This window comes from Miniopterus schreibersii (genome assembly GCF_964146895.1).
Source record: "Miniopterus schreibersii genome assembly, chromosome: 14".
Lineage (NCBI taxonomy): Eukaryota > Metazoa > Chordata > Mammalia > Chiroptera > Miniopteridae > Miniopterus > Miniopterus schreibersii.
The window spans coordinates 52,395,943-52,415,324 of record NC_138114.1 but is presented as its reverse complement, the minus strand read 5'-3'; positions in this window follow the sequence as shown (position 1 = coordinate 52,415,324).

Here is a 19,382-nt window from a genome sequence, read left to right as displayed (position 1 = left end):
GTATAATATTTACATGTGTAAAGATGCACATATCGTTTTATTTATATGTTTTTATAAAACAATTTTTTAATGAACAAAGTTCTCCTAGGGGGAAAAATAATCCTTTTTGGCCTGTGTGTGTGTGTGTTGTTGTTTTTTAATGTTTATACCAAACCTTCAGTCCTTTGATCTCGAGCCGAGCTACAGAATATCTAGAACTTCCTTAATTAATAAGACATTTTACTTTCTGTGTGATTTCAATGTTTTGCTTGTGGGCGAGTCCGGTGGTTCGCGTCGTTTTTAAACAACGGATAGGCCTTCGCGTAAAATCAACCGAAGGCAGCACCCCAACGGATAGATTTTATGTCTGTGGTTTTTTTATTAACGACGGCGACTCTGCGAGGGAGGAAAAACCGACTCCTGGCTCTGCAAAGGCAGACACATCTGACTGAGCGGTCACCTTGCCGCGCGTCCTCCCTCCTCGGGAAATAAACACGTTCTCCGTGCACAATGACCCCCCAACATTTACCCTCCCGCGCGCTCGCTTTTTAATTTAGAGGAGTCTTGAAAAACATGAAGCAGCGGGATTTTGGCATCCTCTTCAGCATGCACATAAATAAATCTTTTCCAGCAAATCTCCAAGGGTTTTAGGCAAAACTTTGCGAATGCCAGAGCAGAAAGCTAAAAACAATTTCGGGTTTGTTTGTTGAGCCAAAAAAGTGGATATCATGTCCAAAGTACAATTTAAAGCGTTATTTTTTTGTATTAAAGAATCCAGTAACGTGCATTTGCAACTCAAGAATTTGTCGGCCGAGTTTCCCAGGCACGTCCTGCTTCTCCGAGTTTTAACCCTTCGCGGAGAAGGCCGAGCAAAACGGGCCCCGTAAAGGGCGTCGACAGTGTGGGAGCCCCTTTGATTAAAGAAGTGGAGGGTGCCTCTGAAATCCCAGGGCCCCGTCCTCGCTGTTCACAGGAACGGGCCCCATCGGGCAGGACAAGACACTGCCCATAATACACGCTCAATAAATATTTGTGGAACAAAACACTGTGAAAACCAGAGACGACAAGGTGACTTTGCCTCTGTTTTATAATTGCCTTGCTGAGGCACGACTGACAGAAAATGCTGTTGGCACTTAAGGTCTGCAGCTCGAGCGCTTGTAGATAACAATGCCGCTTTGTGCGCTTCAAGCTTCGCCAAGAGGGTCGATCTTGTGTTAAGTGTGCTGGCCTCTCATGATTAATCCACTTTTCCTGTTTATAAGGAAAACACGAGCGCGTTGTAAAAAGAATTTTCAAACGTGGAGAGGAGAGGAGGGAACAGCGAGAGTCCCTCCAGGCCCCCAGGACCCTCTTCCTCCGCGGTCCTCGGAGCTGGCCTGACCCTCCGGCCGCATCGCCACCGCCCCTCCCGCCGGCTGACCTTCCCGCACAGAGGGGGGGCCTCTCCACTGCTTCCCCGCCGAGCCCCAGAACCGGGGACCACGCTCACAGGCCTCTGCCCAGTCAGTAATTTCATTATTCCGATTTTCCGCGGGTACCGGTGAGCACTGTAGGGAGAGACGCACCCACGTGCCCAGCGACTGCGTTTTAACTTTTCGCCTCGGTGCCTCGGGAAGAACGGAGGCGTTCACGCAGATCCTCTAAGGTCGCGGGTGCGATTCTGAAACCCCGAGGGATTTCCACCCCGCGTTCAGGCGACCACATCGTCCATGCTTGTCCACTCGGGCCTTGACTGGCACACCTGGTTTTCTGCCGGGACACCCCCCCCCCCCCCGCTGGGCAGTCCGAACGCTAACGTCACAAGTCTCGTACTCAGCAGCAGCAGTGCTCTGTGTCTTTGGGAAAGTTACTCACCCTCTCTGTGCTTCTAACTCCTCACCCGACGGAGGACTTCTAATGGTCTAGTGCACAGGATTGAACAAGTTACAACTAAAGCAGAGGGTTTGGCACATTGTGAGCACAACAGGAACACGGATGCTAACAGCAGGTGGGCGCCAAGCCTGGGCCCAAGTCATCACCCATCCGATGGAAAATCCTCGCTCCTGCCTTGTCCAGCGCGTGGCGTTGCGGCCGAGACATCTGATCGACCGCCGGCCGCGTTATTTTTTTCAGGGGACCCGTTTTGGCCTCTGTGGAACCTCTTGGGATCTTTTGTAGCTGACATTCCGAATATCACGTGACTACGTCCGGGCCTGGAGGGGGTTGTTTGTGTTTGTTTTTTCACATTGTTCAGCCTTTGTGGATCCCACTGTTGCGAAAATGCGTAACTTCTGCCTCAGGAAATTTTCTTTTTTATTCTCAAATATTCTTCTATTTTCCATGTTCACTCCTCTCTGTTTATGACCACATATGATGGCGAGAGAGAGACAGAGAGAGATTCTCAAGTGAACAAAATCTCCAAAATAGGCTGCGTTTGGTTCCTCCCTGGGTAGCACTTCTCGGTGCAGCTGAGTGAGGGAGACGGGCCTTGAGAAATAACGGGCCTGACACAAAGGCCTTGTGAAAGGAGCCCGACACGAAGGCCTCCACGCCGCTCCCGGAAAGGGCCACGCGGTCGCCCAGTGGCATCGGCGAGTCCGAAATGGAACCGATGCTCTGCTATCGGAATCCAGGTGCTTCAGAGACTGGCCGCGGGTACATCCCGCTCTCCCCACGCGACGCGTCGGACCTTTATTTACGGACTGTGAGAACATGTTACTAAATATTATTTTAATGCCTTTTGAACTATAGGTGCAGTAAAACGTCTTTGAACAATGCTGTTTGTTTTCAGTTTGCTAAGTAGGGATGTTTCTTCCCGTTGCTCACGTTTCCTCACATGAGCAGAGTCATTGCCATCATTCCCCTGCTTCTCTGTCCCAACTACCACCCCCGGCCCCCCATCTCAGAGACGAGCCTGATCTGTAAATTTGGGAGGAGAAATGGGAAACACAGAGCCGTGCTCCCTCTTTCTTTTTTTTTGAACTGATGCCGTAAGTGGGTACGTAATTTTGGTTGCTCTTCCGTGGGCTGCTCGTTTTTTATTTTCATTTTTACTGTTTTAGGGAATTGACTGGGGTGACGGGTCACTCGGGCCGTTCATGTTGAAGGGCTCCCCGCCCCTGTAAGATGGAAGCGCTGGTGAAGGAGGCGGCAGGCTCGGGGATGGAAATTCAAAGAAACCAGCAACAGGAACGTGAGCCGGATACCTTAAGAAAGAGCCACGCAGTTTTGAAGAAAAGACAAACGAAAATTTAAATCTTAAATTTAAATCTTAATTAAAGATTCACACTTTGGCGCTTCTTTATTAAAGAGTTTTCCCCCTTGGTAGGGAGCCTCTTATACGTCCAACGCGGTTATGTTTCTGCACACCTACAGTTAGTTGTCTTCTAATAGCTACAGAATAAAAGGCTTTCGATCTTTAAAAAAGAACGTGTGTGCGAATGTAAGAATATTTACAGCAGCTGTGTTCACAGTGACTGAAACGGATCGCTCCCCACCGTCTGCACTGAGGGAATGGACACACAATTTATGATACAGGACGTTACGTAGCAATAGGAAAAAAAAAAAAAAAATGAGCTCCCGGTTGCTGCAGGCTGGACAAATCCCACAGGTGTGCTACGGAGTGAAAGGAGCCGACACGAAGGCTCCACACCGCTCCCCCGGCCCCAACCTGGTCTCCCACCGAAATCCGCAGGAGGGAGGGCGGGTGCCGGGGCCCCCGGGAGAGAGCCCCCGGAACGCAGCGCCCGGTGTCTTCCCCGACCGATGGTAACTGGACTGGATGCTGCCCAATTAAACAGGCCGAGCACCAACCCTCGGGCTTCGAGCCAGGCGAGACTTGTCTAGAAATCCACCTTTCCGATCTAGCTTTAACAAGAAAAGAAATTTATAAATGGAGATGTCAAAACAATTGTAAAGGAAAATGTCAAACGGAAATTCAGATAATTCTGCTCCTTTGGCGGGACTTCTAAAGTTACAGAGAACGCTCGCCCGTAGCAGGGAGGACCGGCGCCAGGATGGACCTCATCAGGGGGAGTCATTACTGCAATTTCCAGACCCACCACTCACCCGGGAGAGCTCGGCGCGGACAAGCGCGGCCCCCAGCGCGGGGCCCGCGGGCCCAGGCGGCCCTCGCCCGGCCGTGCACGCCGCGGTCTGAACTATCAGAACGTCTGCTCATCCCGGGACAGGTGACACCTGCCGCGATCAAAGACACCGGAGGAAAGAGAGGAGCGTGACAGACAAGGGAATGGCCTCCCGGAAGGCCTGGCGGCGGCCAAGCACTAATGAGAGCCTCCACGCGCCTGGGAGCGACCTGCCAAGAATCTCGTCCCGAGCAGGCCTGAAACGAGGAAATTACGGCCGGGCCGTTGGAGGGAGAACAAATTGCGAGCGTCTTATTTCTCAAGTGTGTCGAACATCGGTTAATAACCACCAAGACCGCTGGTCCCTTCTCCCGCCACCGGTGATTATCTCCCCGATGCGCTCTCATGGGTGTCGGGGCCACGGGTGATCGCCGAGCGGTGTCTTAGCGAGTTACTGTAGGTGAGGAGCCCAACGCCACCAAGCACACGTCACTTTTTTTTTTTTTTTTTACTAGATGGAGCGGCAGGTGACGTCCCTGGCGGCCGCCGGCCAGAATATCTGAGCGTCACGGCCGTCGGAATGTCCGAGCGTCGCGGTCTTGATTGTGGGAACTTACCCCCAGACGCGCACACAGGAGATCGCTGAGTTTACGCGCGAGCTTCTCCGTGGCCCTCGGGCGCTTGTGAACCCCGCGGGGGCGGGGGCAGGCTCCTTGGAGTGGCCCGGGGGACTCACCGATGGGACCGACCGCCGGTACCTGGGGCAGGGCCCGGACCCAGGGGCTGCCCAGAGTCCCTTCCACTGCTCCCTCACCCAGCAGACATTGTGCCAGGTGCCGGGAGGGGACACAGATGGAACAAGGAGACTTTGTTCCCATCTCCAAGCATCTTACCACCCAACTGGGGGAAACAGATGGTAATAACTAAAACAAAGCAGAAAGAGCGTCCAATACGACAGAGACCCAAACCCTAAAGAAGTGCAAACCCGGAGAGATGGATCCCATCTGGACCACAGGGGACAGTGGCATGAAAGGGGCGCCGGGGCCGACGGTGACTAGGAGGGAAGGCGCGGGAACCCTGGCGAGGATGAAAGCAGTAACCGGGAACAGGAGGAGCGGACCCACCCGCTCCGCAGAGGCAGGGCGGGCGGCCTTCGGAGACGCGGATGTCCCGCCCGCCCCGCCCCGCCCCGCGCCCCTCAGCAAATTCCTTTCAGCTGAGGGTCTTAACTCCTCCTGATCCGTACCTTTGAAGCCCAGCGTATGACAGACAGGCTGAATCGAACCTTAACTCAAAGTAAATAATGGATTTTGTGCTTTATTTTGGTAATCAGTTATAAATATACAATTATAAGACAACTGTATCACTAATACAGAGAATGAATTCCGTAGATACGCATGTAATTGTAAACACATGTATACGCATGTATCTGTTCAATAATTCAGGACAATAACCTCATGCAGTTGGAACCATTTTCTCCTACACTTTCGACGTTTTTGATCAGTAGGTAGGAGTTGAGACTGGAATACAGAGGGAAAATGTGATGATTCCCTGGGTTAAGTAATAAGTCACCTCACAGATGATGGGGGTGAAAAAAAGCTTTGAATGATTTGGTGGTGAAATCGTTCCCTTGTTCCACCTGCTCACGATCAGTCTTCCTAATTCTAGACAGAGAACGCGAGTGAATAAATGTAAAATCCACTACAGTAAAGTAAAAAAACGAGAGACAACGGCCCCCCCTCAACAAAACCCGGAGTGTCACCAGGCCAGGGTGAGGTCAGACAGGAGACGGGGAGGGTGCGGAGGAACCCCGGGGGCTCCCATCTTAACTAGGGCTGCCCGGGGCACCGAGGCCGTTCATTCAGGAGCCGTCACAGAGCGGGCCTCCCCTTATATATCACAGCAATCACCGGTCACTGGCCGAGCAATAAAGCCGCAGGTTAGCACCGGGCCATGGCTGTAAGTGGGCAGCTGGGACTCAGAGGGTCTCACCTGACGGCCCGTCTGCGCGCTGTGTCCTCGCCGGGAGCCCTGCCCCCACGCTCTTCCTCGGTGACGATGCCACTGATTCTGCCGGGCACGTTCTGAAGCAGAGGGTGCAGCCCCATCTTCCTTAATCCAACTCCTCTCGCCAGCTCCCCAACTGGAAACGCTGTTGGCACCCATTCTAGAACATTCAGCGACGCGCCGCACTGAGCCCGAGGAGTTCGTTCTCAGGGCAAAGCACGCCTGCCTTCGCGATGTCCCTGGTTTAAGCCAAAGGCACAGAGTGTCTCACGCGTGGGTCCCTACTTGCAGAAAGCCTAAAACAAGTATGGGGACAATGGCAACTCAGGGGCGACGGCCAATTCTCACCAAACTTCTCAGCCACAGACCTACCCGGACCATTCACTGAGGGCAGGGCGCGGGCTCAGCACCGGGGACACAGCCACACCTGAAAACCGGCCGGGCTCCATCTCCACCCGCCTCCACCGACCAGGGCGGGCAGACCAGCGGGCACCGCTCAGGTACCAGGGCCCTCTTGTTACCCACAGCCTACCTTGCTCCTCACACTGACCATTGATACGGTTTTATTTAAATACAAAGTAACAGGAAACATGAAGCAGAGCAGGCTCAGAAAGGGGGGTTTGAGATCACACGTTGGAAAGGGCAGGCGCCTGCCCACAGTGTGACGGGGCCTCGTATTTGTGTACAACCTGATTTCGTTTGTAATCGTAACAATTGATGTGTTATTTTAAAAGAAAAAAAAAACCAACAAGAAAATCTGGGGGGAAATAGGTAAAAAGGAGAGATTTATGAAATAAGAGAAAGACCAGTAAAAATGTGAAACGCTGTAAGTTGAAAGGGTCTCCTGAAATGTTCAGCCCGGGTGGGAACCCCAAGAGCCGGAAACCACTGATGGGGCTCAGAGGCTGCGCAGCTGGGAGTTGAAGGCAGCAGAGCCCAGGCCCTTTCCTCCCCCAACCGCCCTGCAGGCCGCGTGGAACGATGGTCACGGACACAGACTCCACAGGCCGCCTCGTGGGACACTCAGCGGAGGGCACACAGCAGCAGGCCGTGAAGCGGGCACCTGGGGCCGAGCCATGCCCACCCCCGGAGCAGAATGCCCACGTTAGGCATCGCAGCACCCGCCTTTTCAGGAAGGCAGGTTTCAGTTCAAGGTCAGATCTTCGACGTTTCACTAGGTAACGGGATGAGCTAGACTCAGTCCTCTGAGTCACCGGAACCAGTAGGCGTCCCGGCAGGAGTGGAGGCCGGGAGCTCACCGCCCCAGCCATGGAGCACTGGAGCGAACCGAACATCAACCCCGCAACCAGCCTCCCCTTGCAACGGGGGGCCTGGGAGACCCAGGTGAGGGGGCAGGAGTTGTAAGAAGTCTGGGGCCCAGCCAGGCGTGGCTCAGCAGTTGAGCGTTGACCTAGGATACAGGAGATCAGGGTTCAATTCCTGGTCAGGGCACAGGCCCAGGTTGGGGGCTTGATCAATGACTCTCTCATCATTGATGTTTCTATCTCTTTCTCTCCCTCTCCCTTCCTCTCTCTGAAATCAATAAAGATATATTAAAAAAAAAAAAAAAAGAAGAAGCAGCAGCAGCAGCCTGGGGACAGGAAGGGGGCACTGAGAAAGATTCTGTCTTGAGAGCAGAGCAGCCAGTCGCTGCTGGGACCACCCTCCCTAGTCCTTCCCACCTTGGGAGCAGGAGTGACTCCAGAACCTCCTGCCACTGCCCAACAGCAGGGGAGCGAGCAATGAAGGGCTGCAAGAAAGACTCCGGCTTCCCGGCGGCATTCGTAGGATAACGCAGCAAGTGGGGGGCTCGTGTCTCAGCGCCCCAAGTTGTGAGATGACTGCTTGCCTGTTGCTCTCAGCATCCCCGACACGCTCTCCACCGTCAGAGCGCGAGTGTGCATTTGCTGCTGGAAAACAGTGAAACCTCATTGGCCACGTGTCAATCAAGGACACAACCGTCGGTCACTTTCTGTGAACGCGGTCACAAAAGCATAGGGCCAGGCTTTGTTCACGGGGACGTCAGACTCCGGTTTGCTCAGAGTGACCAGCACCGCCCTCTGCTATGGTCCAGTCGGCCAGGCCAGATTCTTAAGCCTGAGGTTTGCAAGTCCTCTCAGTTTCAATTCCAAATATGTATAAAAGCCTGTACTATTATAAGACCCACTTGTGCCTCTGAGAAAATTTGAGGCAATATATCATCCGTAGCGCTGGTGTCCTTGCTAAGTTTCCCATGATTCTATTAGGTTTTCAAGAATTAGTATTCGTGGCAGGGCACCGTTATGACTAATAATATCGCCTTAAAATTATGCCGCGCTTTACTATCTATAGCTCTTTCATATATTCTATTTTTTTAATATTTATAAATCACAAAGAGATTGCTGTGTCTTTGATTGAGTGCAGAACAGAGTATATGAAAAGTGGGGGAAACTAGAGTAAAATTATTCATATTCTTTTCAGGAAAATACAAGATAAGACAACAGGCTAAGAAAGGGAGAAGCATTAAACATGGAAAAAGAGCTAGGCATGAGGCCGAAATGATATTAAAAAACTAAAAATTCAATCGTCCAATTTAAATGTGCTTTAGAAGCTGTAAAAGTCTCACGGAAAGTGCATAAATTCTATAAATAACGTGGAGGGTAAATTGGAGAAGCCCCGCAGGAAATAAAGAAAACAGATGAACCTGCTAAAAGGGTGAGAGAGAAAACTTAGGTACAAAGACAAAAGAGTTAAGACCAGTGTTCACAACTAAAATTCCAGATGAGGTGAATGTCAGCAACATAGTGACTGGCCATGTCCCGGACCATAAGGCAATTCTCAGAGAAGTTACACGGGTTGAAATCATTCGGAATATATCTTCTAAAGATAGAAGAAATAACCTATAAATAAATGGCAAAATATAACCAGAAACTCCTCAAGCATTTGGAAATGCTGCAACATACTTCTAAATCACCGATGGATCAAAGAACAAATTATAACAAAGTATAAAATATTTTGTAATAAAGAATAAATAATGCATACAGCACAATTTATAGGATGCAACTAAAGGCATGCCTAGAGGGAAATTATTAGCCTTAAATGTTTACATAAGTACTAAATTAAAAGGCTTAAAAAATCAAAGACTGAATTATCCATCTTAGGAAGTTAGGAAAGGAAGAGTAAATTAAATCCAAGTGAAATTTAAAAAAATATTATTTTTAAATGTAAAACAAATGGACAAGAGAGAAAAATCAAAGTCAAAAGTGGTTCTTTTAAAAATATAAGAAAACTGGCAGCTCATTAAAAGGATTTTTCTAGAAAGAAGAGAGAGAAGACTTGTATTATCAAGTTGAAGAATTAAAAACAGAACATTATCACACAGTCTGTAAACGTTAAAAAGAGAATGAGAGGATATTACACATAATTGTATGCAGATTAATTAAAAATTATGAATTAGAAAAATTCCTATAAAAACACAGCTTAGAAAACTGATAAAAGAAGAAATAAAAATACGAATAATCACACATTTATTAAAGAAATATAATTTGTAAGTTAAATCTACCCCTAGCCCCCAAAAATCTCCAGGCCCAGAAAGTTTCACTAATAAATTCTTCTCAATATTTTGGCAGGAAATGACAATGATCTTATAGAAACTTTTTCAGAGACTGGGGAAAAAAGAAAACAAAAAACCCTTCCCAACATATCTTATGAGCCCACTTTGGCCTTGATGATGCTGAAACCTGACAAGGACATTATTAAAAAAACAAACAACTAACTACTGTTCATCTGCTCCAACAAACATGGACCCAAAAAATCGAAACAAAATATCAGCACAAATATTCCACTAAAATGCCAAAGGAAAATTCGTGAGACCTAAGTTGGGTTTATTCTTAGAATGCATGAATTTTTTAATATTGGAAAATCAATAAATATGTCTCTGCTTCTGCTTCCCCTCCCCCACCCTGGATAATTCAGTCCCATGGCTGTAGAGCAAGGAAGGCCTCTGTCATGGTGGGCAGGGTCCCTGCAGAGGGCGGTTTAGAGGAGGGAAGAGTGGGGAGTGCTTCCATGCAGGGGAGGGGGTGAAGATGGGAGACATCAGTGACGTTTTATGGATTAAGTGAATTGAGATGATAGATGATGATGATAGATATATAGATGATAGATTAGATAGATAGATAGATGATAGATAGATAGATAGATAGATAGATAGATAGATAGATAGATAGATAGATAGATGATAGATAGATGATAGATAGAGATAGATAGATAGACAGACAGATAGGTGATAGATAGATGATAGATAGACGATAGATGGGTGGATTAAAATATAGATGTAAATGAATGTGTGTACATATGTAGGCGCACACACATGCGTGTATACACGTGCATCTTCAAAATACGTTGTACCCAGCTCTGCTTGAGAGGGTCAGCAAAATCCCAGCAGCAGTGAGTACATCTAGCAGCAGACCTTAGCTTCTGAATACCACGTTCCACTAAAAGAAATGAGAGGTCCTTGGAGAAATTATTTATTCCAGGTCTTGAGCAGGAAGAGCACAGATGAGCCTGAAACTGTTATGCCAGAAAGCAAGAAAGTGTTCAAAGAAGAGTGGGCCATGCCAGCCGACACCCAAGCCAGCTCCCACAAACTCCCACTGGACAGATAGAGGACAATCTGAGCACCAAGGTGAGTAACGATAATAGTGGATCATGGTCCATTGAGAGGGATAAGAAACCATGAGTCCTTTCAGACACTAATTAAGTAATTACTGAATGAAGAACAAGACACACATAGTTTTAAAGTACCTCCCACAAAAATGCTTATTAATTGCAAAGGAGACATTAGTAAATGTACAGGGGAGAAACCAGCAGACACCACCTTCATCAAGCAGTCAAAGTAAACATCATTAATAATGAAAGGACTACACGCCCCCAGTAGGATCCTGAGAGAATACAGTGGCATTCCTGCAGAGGACACAGAATCTGACCCTGAGCATAAGGAGGCGTCACGCAAATTCAGATTGGGGGACACTCTGCTGAACACACGATCTGTCATCTAAGACTGAGGCTTCACCAGAACAACAGAGGCTGTAACTGATGCAATTAATTCATCATGTGATCATCTCAGTAGATGCAGAAAAATCACTTGAAAAAACACAACACACATTCCTGGTAAATATTCTCAGCAGACTAGCAATAGAGGAGAACGCCTTAAACTAATAAAGAGCAGAGGGGGGGAGAGGGGGGAAGGGAGAGAGAGAGAGATTGGAGATCGTACACACCAGAAGGGGAAGTAAAAAATCCTAAAAATAAACATTTTGGTAGATACAAGGCCAATATACAAAACTCAGCTGTACTTATTCATAGTAACAGTGAACAATTTAAAATGTAAAATTTCATTCGCAATAACATCAAGACACATGAAGAATTTAGGGATAATTTAACAAAATATATGGAAGGCCCCATTCGATGAAAACTATATATTGCTGCCAAGAAGGTAAAGACAACGAAATGAAGGGAGAGATATACCATGTTCATGGACCAGAAGTCTCATTCCTGTTAAAAACGCAAGTCCCTAAAGAGTAACCTGCAGCCTCAATGCAGTACCAGTCAAAATCCCGGGAGGCCTTTTTTGTAGAAACTGACAAGCGGATTCTAAAATGTATACTAAAGTTCTAGCAGAGCCAAAATAAGTTTGAAAAAGAGGAAACAGAGGACTTAGGTGACCTGATATTGAGATGTCCATAAAGCCGCAGCAAAGAAGGCACTGGGGTTCTGGCCCAAGGATAGCACATAGGACAATAGAACAGAATAGAAAGCACAGAAATAGAATCGCACCTCTATTGCCAAATTATTTTTAACCAAGAGGCAAAGATAATTCAGTGGAGAAAATAACAGTCTTCTCAAAAAATGGTGCAAGAACAAATGGATGCCCACATCGGGGGGTGGGGGGAAGAAGACCCCTGGCTCTTCTTTAATGCCATACACAAAATTAGCTTAAACTAGATCACAGGCCCCCGCTCAAAATTCGTCAAACCTTGCGGGTAGGCAAAATTTTATAAATAGGACACAGAAGGCAAAAACAATAAAATGAAATGCTAATAAATTAGATTTAACCAAAATTAAAAATTTCTAAAGACACCATTAACAAAACAAAAAGGCAAACCGGAGTCTGAGGAAATAAAGACCTCACATTCAGAGAGTATAAAGACCTCTTGGAACTTGATAATAAAAAGTCTCCCTGAAACGCTCATGTAGGAGCAATAGAGGCAACTTCTCAAACGTTCAAGCAGCGAGAAAGCATATTAATTACGAAACTTAGAGAAAAGCGTATGTAGGACATTCTCCAGCAGACTGTGAACCAAACTACAGACTACAAACTGGAGCACAGAGCTGAAGAATTCTGAAATCCCATTGCAGCAGCACTTGGAAAGCCAAGTGATCATAAGAAGCGAAGGTGATTTTTAAAAAGAATGCACCTCTGAAGATGGGAACACACCTACAGTTTAACAATAAACCGGTTCTGAAATGTCCCGACGCGGAGCAGGAGGAACTGGGCGGCGGAGGGAGGAGGGCAGCTCCGGGAGGCTCATTCCCTCACCTCCTGTGAGGCTCAGAAGCAGCTAGAAAATGATGGGCCGTTTAATAAAACACGCCAAACACCTGAAGACGCTTACCCTCTCTAGCCGGCAGGTGCACTTGTAGGAATTTGTCTTAAGGAAACAGCCATGTGCAAAAAATAGCCGCGTGGGTCTCCACTGCAACGTCACATGTGAGACAAAAGGTGGGAGGATTCTGTAGGCCCGGCAGGGGGACCCAAAAAGCACTCAGCACGTTCATGCACTGAGGTGCTGTTCATTCACCCGACGACACGTGGACAAAGGATAGTTCATGATTAGGAGAGATCGTCATAACCCTTCCTAGGTATTTCTTCTTACACCGTTCTATTGAAAACCAAGAATTAGGATTTATTTGGCATCTCCCTCAGCTTTCCTAATTTTCTCTTTCTACGTTTCTTTCAAACGTCTTTTTGTGGAATACGTCACTTTAACTGTGTATCTCCCTTGAAAAATTATCCTGTGTGTTAAAGACGAGTGACTTTTTTCTTCCTAAAATGACAGGGTTCATAATTTATTTTTAAATGAAAAAATTAGGTGCTATCACGTGGAGTCTATTTGGCTTGCAACGCCCACCGATGCACATAAATCAAGCGCTTCATTTCGAACATGACGGTACAGCCTCCATAATTTATGATTTGACAGACTTGAATGAAACACTAATTGCTGTAACAATGTATACTAAATTTATGACACAAGTAATTAAAATATTAGTTTTTACCCATCGCCAGCAATACATATTTTCTAAAACGGAACACACACACACACACCAGTAGGTTAATTCAAGCAGGACCTCCAACACATGTATTTTTGAAAAGAACTGATCTAGTAATAAAATACTCTCCACCACAAACGTGAGCCAAAGCCATATTTCATTGCTTTCAAATATGTGACTGTTCCAACTTCTGGCTCACAGTCAAGCCCCTTGGAAATTCTTTGCCCAGGAGGCACGAAGTCCGCTCCCACCGCTACCTGGGATCACGCCCCTCCCACTGGCCACGGCTCACGTGGGGCTCGGCGTGGACGGACCCTTAACCTTTAGGTGTCCTGACACGGCAGAAAACGAAGCCGAAACGACGGTCACCTCCTGCCCATCCCTCCCCGTGCGGCGCACGGTGCTCCCGCCGGCCTTCGGGCTCAGCAGGCAGATTCCCACCTGATCCCATCTCATCTCTAGGAAACTTGGATTGGATCATGTGACCTTCAATCACGCACACGAGACGTGAGGAAACCCAAAACTCGTCCAAACAGAATCAAAAACGATGTGCTCTCCGCAGCCATGTGCGTGCCAGGCGGGCGCTCGGACGCCGTGCCAGCTCCTGGCCGTGACGGGAATTCCGTCACGTCGTGGTCACGCCCGGGTCCCGTAGGGGCGCATGGCCCAGGCTCCACGCTCTCCTCGGCAAGTCAGCAGAGCATGACATTCAGATGCCTTAAAGAAATCACATAGCTGTTGTTCACAGAAACGACATGTTTTTAGGCAACTGTTTTCCTTAGTATTTCACGATCGGCGTGTGGCTAAGTTATTTACTATTAACAGCGCTCAGCGCAGCTTTCCCTGCAGGCCTCCCCTCGCTGCCCCTGGTCGCTGGGCAGCCATGGGAAGCCCCAGGCGGAAAAGCCGCTGCCGGGGAAGGAGGCCCGGACCTGGCTTCCAGTCCCGGAAACGATTCCTTTCTGCAGGCTCGCTCGTTTCTGAGATGATGGGAAATCGCGTTTCTCTAGTGGAATTTCACTGAGCATCGTGTTAGACTTCCCACCACGTGGAAAAGACCTTCATTGGAAGCAGATGGAGAGGCCCTCGGGAGAGAAGGCGGTTCTGTGCTTGGGCACAGCACCCTTCAAGTTGCCACCGTGAGCACAGCGGTAAAACCAGCCTGAAAGCGCCGCATCGCCCTGGCCGGTGGCTCAGTGGCAAGGGCGCCGGCCAGGCACCGAAGGGTCGCAGGTTTGATTCCCAGTCGAAGGCAGGTTGGACTGCGGGTTCGATCCCGGCCCCAGTCGGCCCCAGCCCCGGTCAGGAGGCCACGGATCTGTGTGTCTCTTCACATCGATGTTTCTCTCCCGCCCGGCCTCCCTCTTTTCCACTCTCTGAAAAGCAGTGGGGGGAACAGAGGGCTCTGTCGGTAGGGGCTCCACTGTCACCAGCAAGCAAGGACGAGGCTATAACGCCGTAACTTAAGGAGGTGAACGACCCGGGGCCACCCCAGGTTTGTCCCACCACCAGGCCCCTCGACAGCCAGCCAGGCTGTGGCTCCAGAGTAGGAAACACTTGAATGTGCTTAAAACACCCCCTTCTAGGAAGTCCACGTGACTTCCCCGGACCAAGAGGAAAGTCTCTTTACAAAAAGCCACTCTACTCACAATGAAAGAATTAACCATTTTCCCCCCAGAAGGTAAGAATACTGCCATATGTCCTATTTGGCGGGGGCCCGCTTAGATATCTGAGCAAGGCTGAAGAATTCGCGGAACCATCAACCTACAACCGTTTAGCCGCAACCTCGAGGGCTCCGAGAGGCCTTGAACGCCACGTGCCACTCTGCCCGCCCGCCCGCCCGCCCGGCGAGCCTTTCTTGGTGCAAGTTAGAAAGAAAAATAAGAGGTTGGACTATTGACTTGGTAGTAAAAATCTGATCGCATCTCAAACTAGAGAGCGTGGGTGTCTGCACCCCCAGACTCCGTATCGGGAATGTGTTCGGAGACGCGTCCGCCGCCATCGAACGAATCATTAAGCGGGACGCAGAGCCGAGCCCCGGCGCTCCCTGACCCCCGGCAACCCCACTGCAGCCCCAAAGTGTTCCTAACAAACAAAAGAGAAATTAGCTCTTTTGTTCTCGGGACTGTCAAGCAGGTTAGTTCATCTAACACAGTCTTTTATTAATAAATGGCACAGATTTTCATGCCGGCGTCGCTAAAGCAAATCACATCATCGTCTGGAAGAGACATACCTATTAGTTTTCAGTGATATATTGCTTTGCAGCTGTAGCCAAAACAATCTAATAAGCACTATTAGATAAAGGATTCTGAATATGAATGTATTGAATTTGTAGTGGAGGGAAATGAACACATTGCAGCATTTACGTCAGGTTGGGTTAAGCGCGGGCATCTCTTTCTCCTTAATAAATGCAGATCCAAAGGCTTCTCTTATGTAAAAAATAATAACACATATTTCCGCAATATGAAATAACACGGCCACTTTGTAATGTTAGGGAGAAATCAGTCAGCCGCACGCCGCGCGGAATATAAATTATTTTAGGAGGGCAAACAGACCCCGCGATGCCTCTCCCGCACATTTATATTCATAAAGGGTTCCCAGCGCCCAGAACAATAGCAGCCATCTATTTGCCATAAAGCATCCCGGCATTTGAATTGTCACTTCTGACAGCTTTGATAGACATGTACTATATAAGAAAAATATCTTCGAGCGCTCGACGCGCTTAATAAATTGATTAAACTTCTCTTCCGCCAATTGTTTTTGTCTTAACTTCTTCCTCAGACGTCACCTGGAGGAGCCTGCGCTTGTTTCCAAAAGACTGTGTAAAAGGAGACAGTTTAATCGAGGCCGCGGCGTTTGAGCACTGTCAGAATCCCCCTCCGATGATAAATGATTGTATAATGCAACAGTCTACTGCGAGGGCTGAATTATATTAGCCATCAGTGTTCAAAACCCATTTGAAACTTAATTGTGCTGTGATAGCGGCATCCCCCAGTCAGCAGAACAGCAGGTTTATAAAAATCATCTCCTATGATTGTTAAACGCTTTCCTAATGAAGCCGATGATCACAACACTTTGCAATAAACGCTTCTGTCAAGATGTCACGAATGCGTGATAGTGGCCTCTACAGTGAGCAAGGGCTTCTGTGATTTGGGTTTATCTTCACTGCACGGAATTCAACAGATCGGGCTGCATATGGAAGATAATCTCCATAAAAAGGGAAAGTGCCGTATATTAAAGTGGGATTATCAACCAGAACATAATCATGCCACTGTAATTATATGGTGCACCGTACGTAGATGTGAACAATCATACAAGAAAATAATTGAGGGCCATAAAACTTAATTCAGAAAAATCAATAGAATATAAAAGCAATCAGATAAGGCCTCTTAAGAAATCGATCAAGGCTTGTACAAAGTCATAATGTGTTTTCCTAAGAGGAAAGGAGCTAAATGAAGCAGAGAAACCTACATAATATTCTACAAGTAGGTTTCTAGAGGTGCTTGTATATTGAAGAGGGAAGAGGAATGGAAAATGCAATTACTTTTTACATTCTAGAGCCACGTGGACCTGGAGCGGGAGGAATGTATGGTAACGACTGCAGCCGAAGGGCTGTTAGAGCAATTATTCGTTTTTGATCATTTATCTATATTTGTGTCTTTTTGTATCTCTCTAGAGTCTAAAAAAGCTATTAGGCTCTGCTCATTGCAACTTTATGTATCTTTATATGTTGTACGCTCGATCTGAAACACTCCGAGATTTAAATATTGGTATAACCGGGAGCGAACGGCGGGGCGAGAAGCCGTAAGGAAGTCGCCTTCCCTTCCCCGCCGTCCCCCGGGCCCGGCGGCGCTTCGTCTGTCACCCCCTCGTCGTTTCTGCAGAATTTGGCCACATCATTTGACCAGAACAGTATGCTAAGCCAAGACTGTTTTCATTATGCAGGGGGGAAAAAAAGTTTCTAAATGAAACATATTTTCCTAAGGGAGCACACGACTCTCGGATTGTGTCCCTGAGGATCTGGGGAAATAATCAGGGGAAAATACACACCGCTTTTGAAATGCTCCCACAAAACTCTGCACAATTGTACATTAGCAAGAGCTTTGCGGTTTATTTTGTATGAAAACAAATAACAAAAGCTCACATAACCTATAGGTGAAATGTATCCTTAATCCCCCAAAGCTCCCTCGCTGGGCTTCCAGAGGAAACAAATAAGTTTTTGTGAAACAGTTAATGTTGCCTTTTTTTAAAGGAGAGGGGGGGAAGTGGCTACATTTTTTTGTAGCCTGTATTAGGCGTTGCACGTTTTCAGGGCCGCGTGACTGCTTTAGCTAAATGCAGCTGGAGGTATTGCCTCCACTTTTCAAGAGAAGTCTATTTACAGTTTGCGTGAAAGAATCCCTAGCAGGCTCCAGTTTGGGAGAGGGCGGCTTGAAAGGGCTGATGTCAAGATAGCTGAGTGCGGAATTTACATGTTATCACTGTAATTTATGAAAACAGAAACTCAGATTATTTACTTCAAAGTTTGTTTTAATGTATTTAGAATTCGAGTGGAACCAGCTGTTTTTTTAACTTCTAAAGATCATGTTGTTATAACCCTGTTCAAAGGGGTGATTGTACCGTATTTCTTCAAACAACTTAAGAGGTATTAATTACAGGGGGAAGGGCAAACGCTGCAAGCGCCTCCGCCGCCTCGTGAGGGAAACTATAGCTCTGCAATCGCATGCATCCTCGAGGGAACCGCGGCGCAGGCCATGTCCCCGCAGAGCCACATTCTCCTGGCCAGGAGTCTGCAAATACACCCACAAAATCACCACCATCACCATCACCATCATCAATAATGGGTAAGAGGCGAATGGATGCAGATTTGGGCTCTGTATAGGGGAAAACTATTTCTTGGTACCAGTTACCACGGCTGAACCATGGGGTCCATCTCAAGGAATATCGGGTGAGTTCTGATTGTTGGAAGTGACCAAGCAGAATCCAGGGTGTCCTTTGTCATATAACTGCCCTGAGAGGAGAGGTCCCCGTGTTGGAACATGCTTTGTGCTCTAAGATTCTATGAGCCACAACTCAGGGGGAGTCCAACCACCACGCAACCAGAGCAGATGCTTTTGGGATACATGTCTTCTGATCCTCCAGGACAATTTTCGTTCTAGATGAGCCACTCTGCCACCCCCCTTAAGCTCTGGCAATACCCTGGAGATTCCTCGTTGCATCTCCCGGTGGCTCATACACCTGCAAGAGCCTCGGCGCTGCCCGAGACAATCAACTCGTTCCTTTGGGAACTACGGTCAGCACAGCTGTTGCAGGCCCTCTGCAGCCCAGGGCCAGCCAGGGCCCTGCCGAACACCCTTCATTCTGCTCTGGGGCTTCTTTCTCTTCCCACCCTTCGCCCCACAACACAGAATATAACTGCCTCATCTTTCCTTCCTGAGGGGGGCCCTTCCATCCTTCTCTCAACCCCACGCAAGGCGGGACAGAGGTAGGTTTACAGTTGTGAGTACTCGAAACACAGACTTTATACTTGTATTATTATTTATTAATTAGTATATTATTTTCTATATGAACAACTGTAAGCCTACTTTTCTCCACCCGGTATATGGGCATAAATCTATAGATTTGTTTTGTCTGAATGGAATCAGCTTACATACTCTGACTTACAACCTGATTTTTTTCACAACATTTATTAAAGTAGAAAAATACCCAGAGTTAAAAAATAATAATAATAATTTTAATAGTTTCATAGTATTCCATCTATTCCTGTTCCAAAATGTGAACTGCCTCCCGGGCTGCAATGAGAAGTGCTGCACATGCGTCTTTGCTCTGCACTGAACTGTCTCCTTAGTACAAAGTTGCATTTTGAGACTTACTAATTCTCCTCTGAAAGCTTGTATCAACTTATATCCATACTGATAGCTGGTAAGTATGCTTTTATGTATTTCCCTACCAGCACTAAGGACTGTTACTGTGTTTACTCTTGGCCCCTGCACAGGCGGGAATGCGTCCGTGACACTAGTT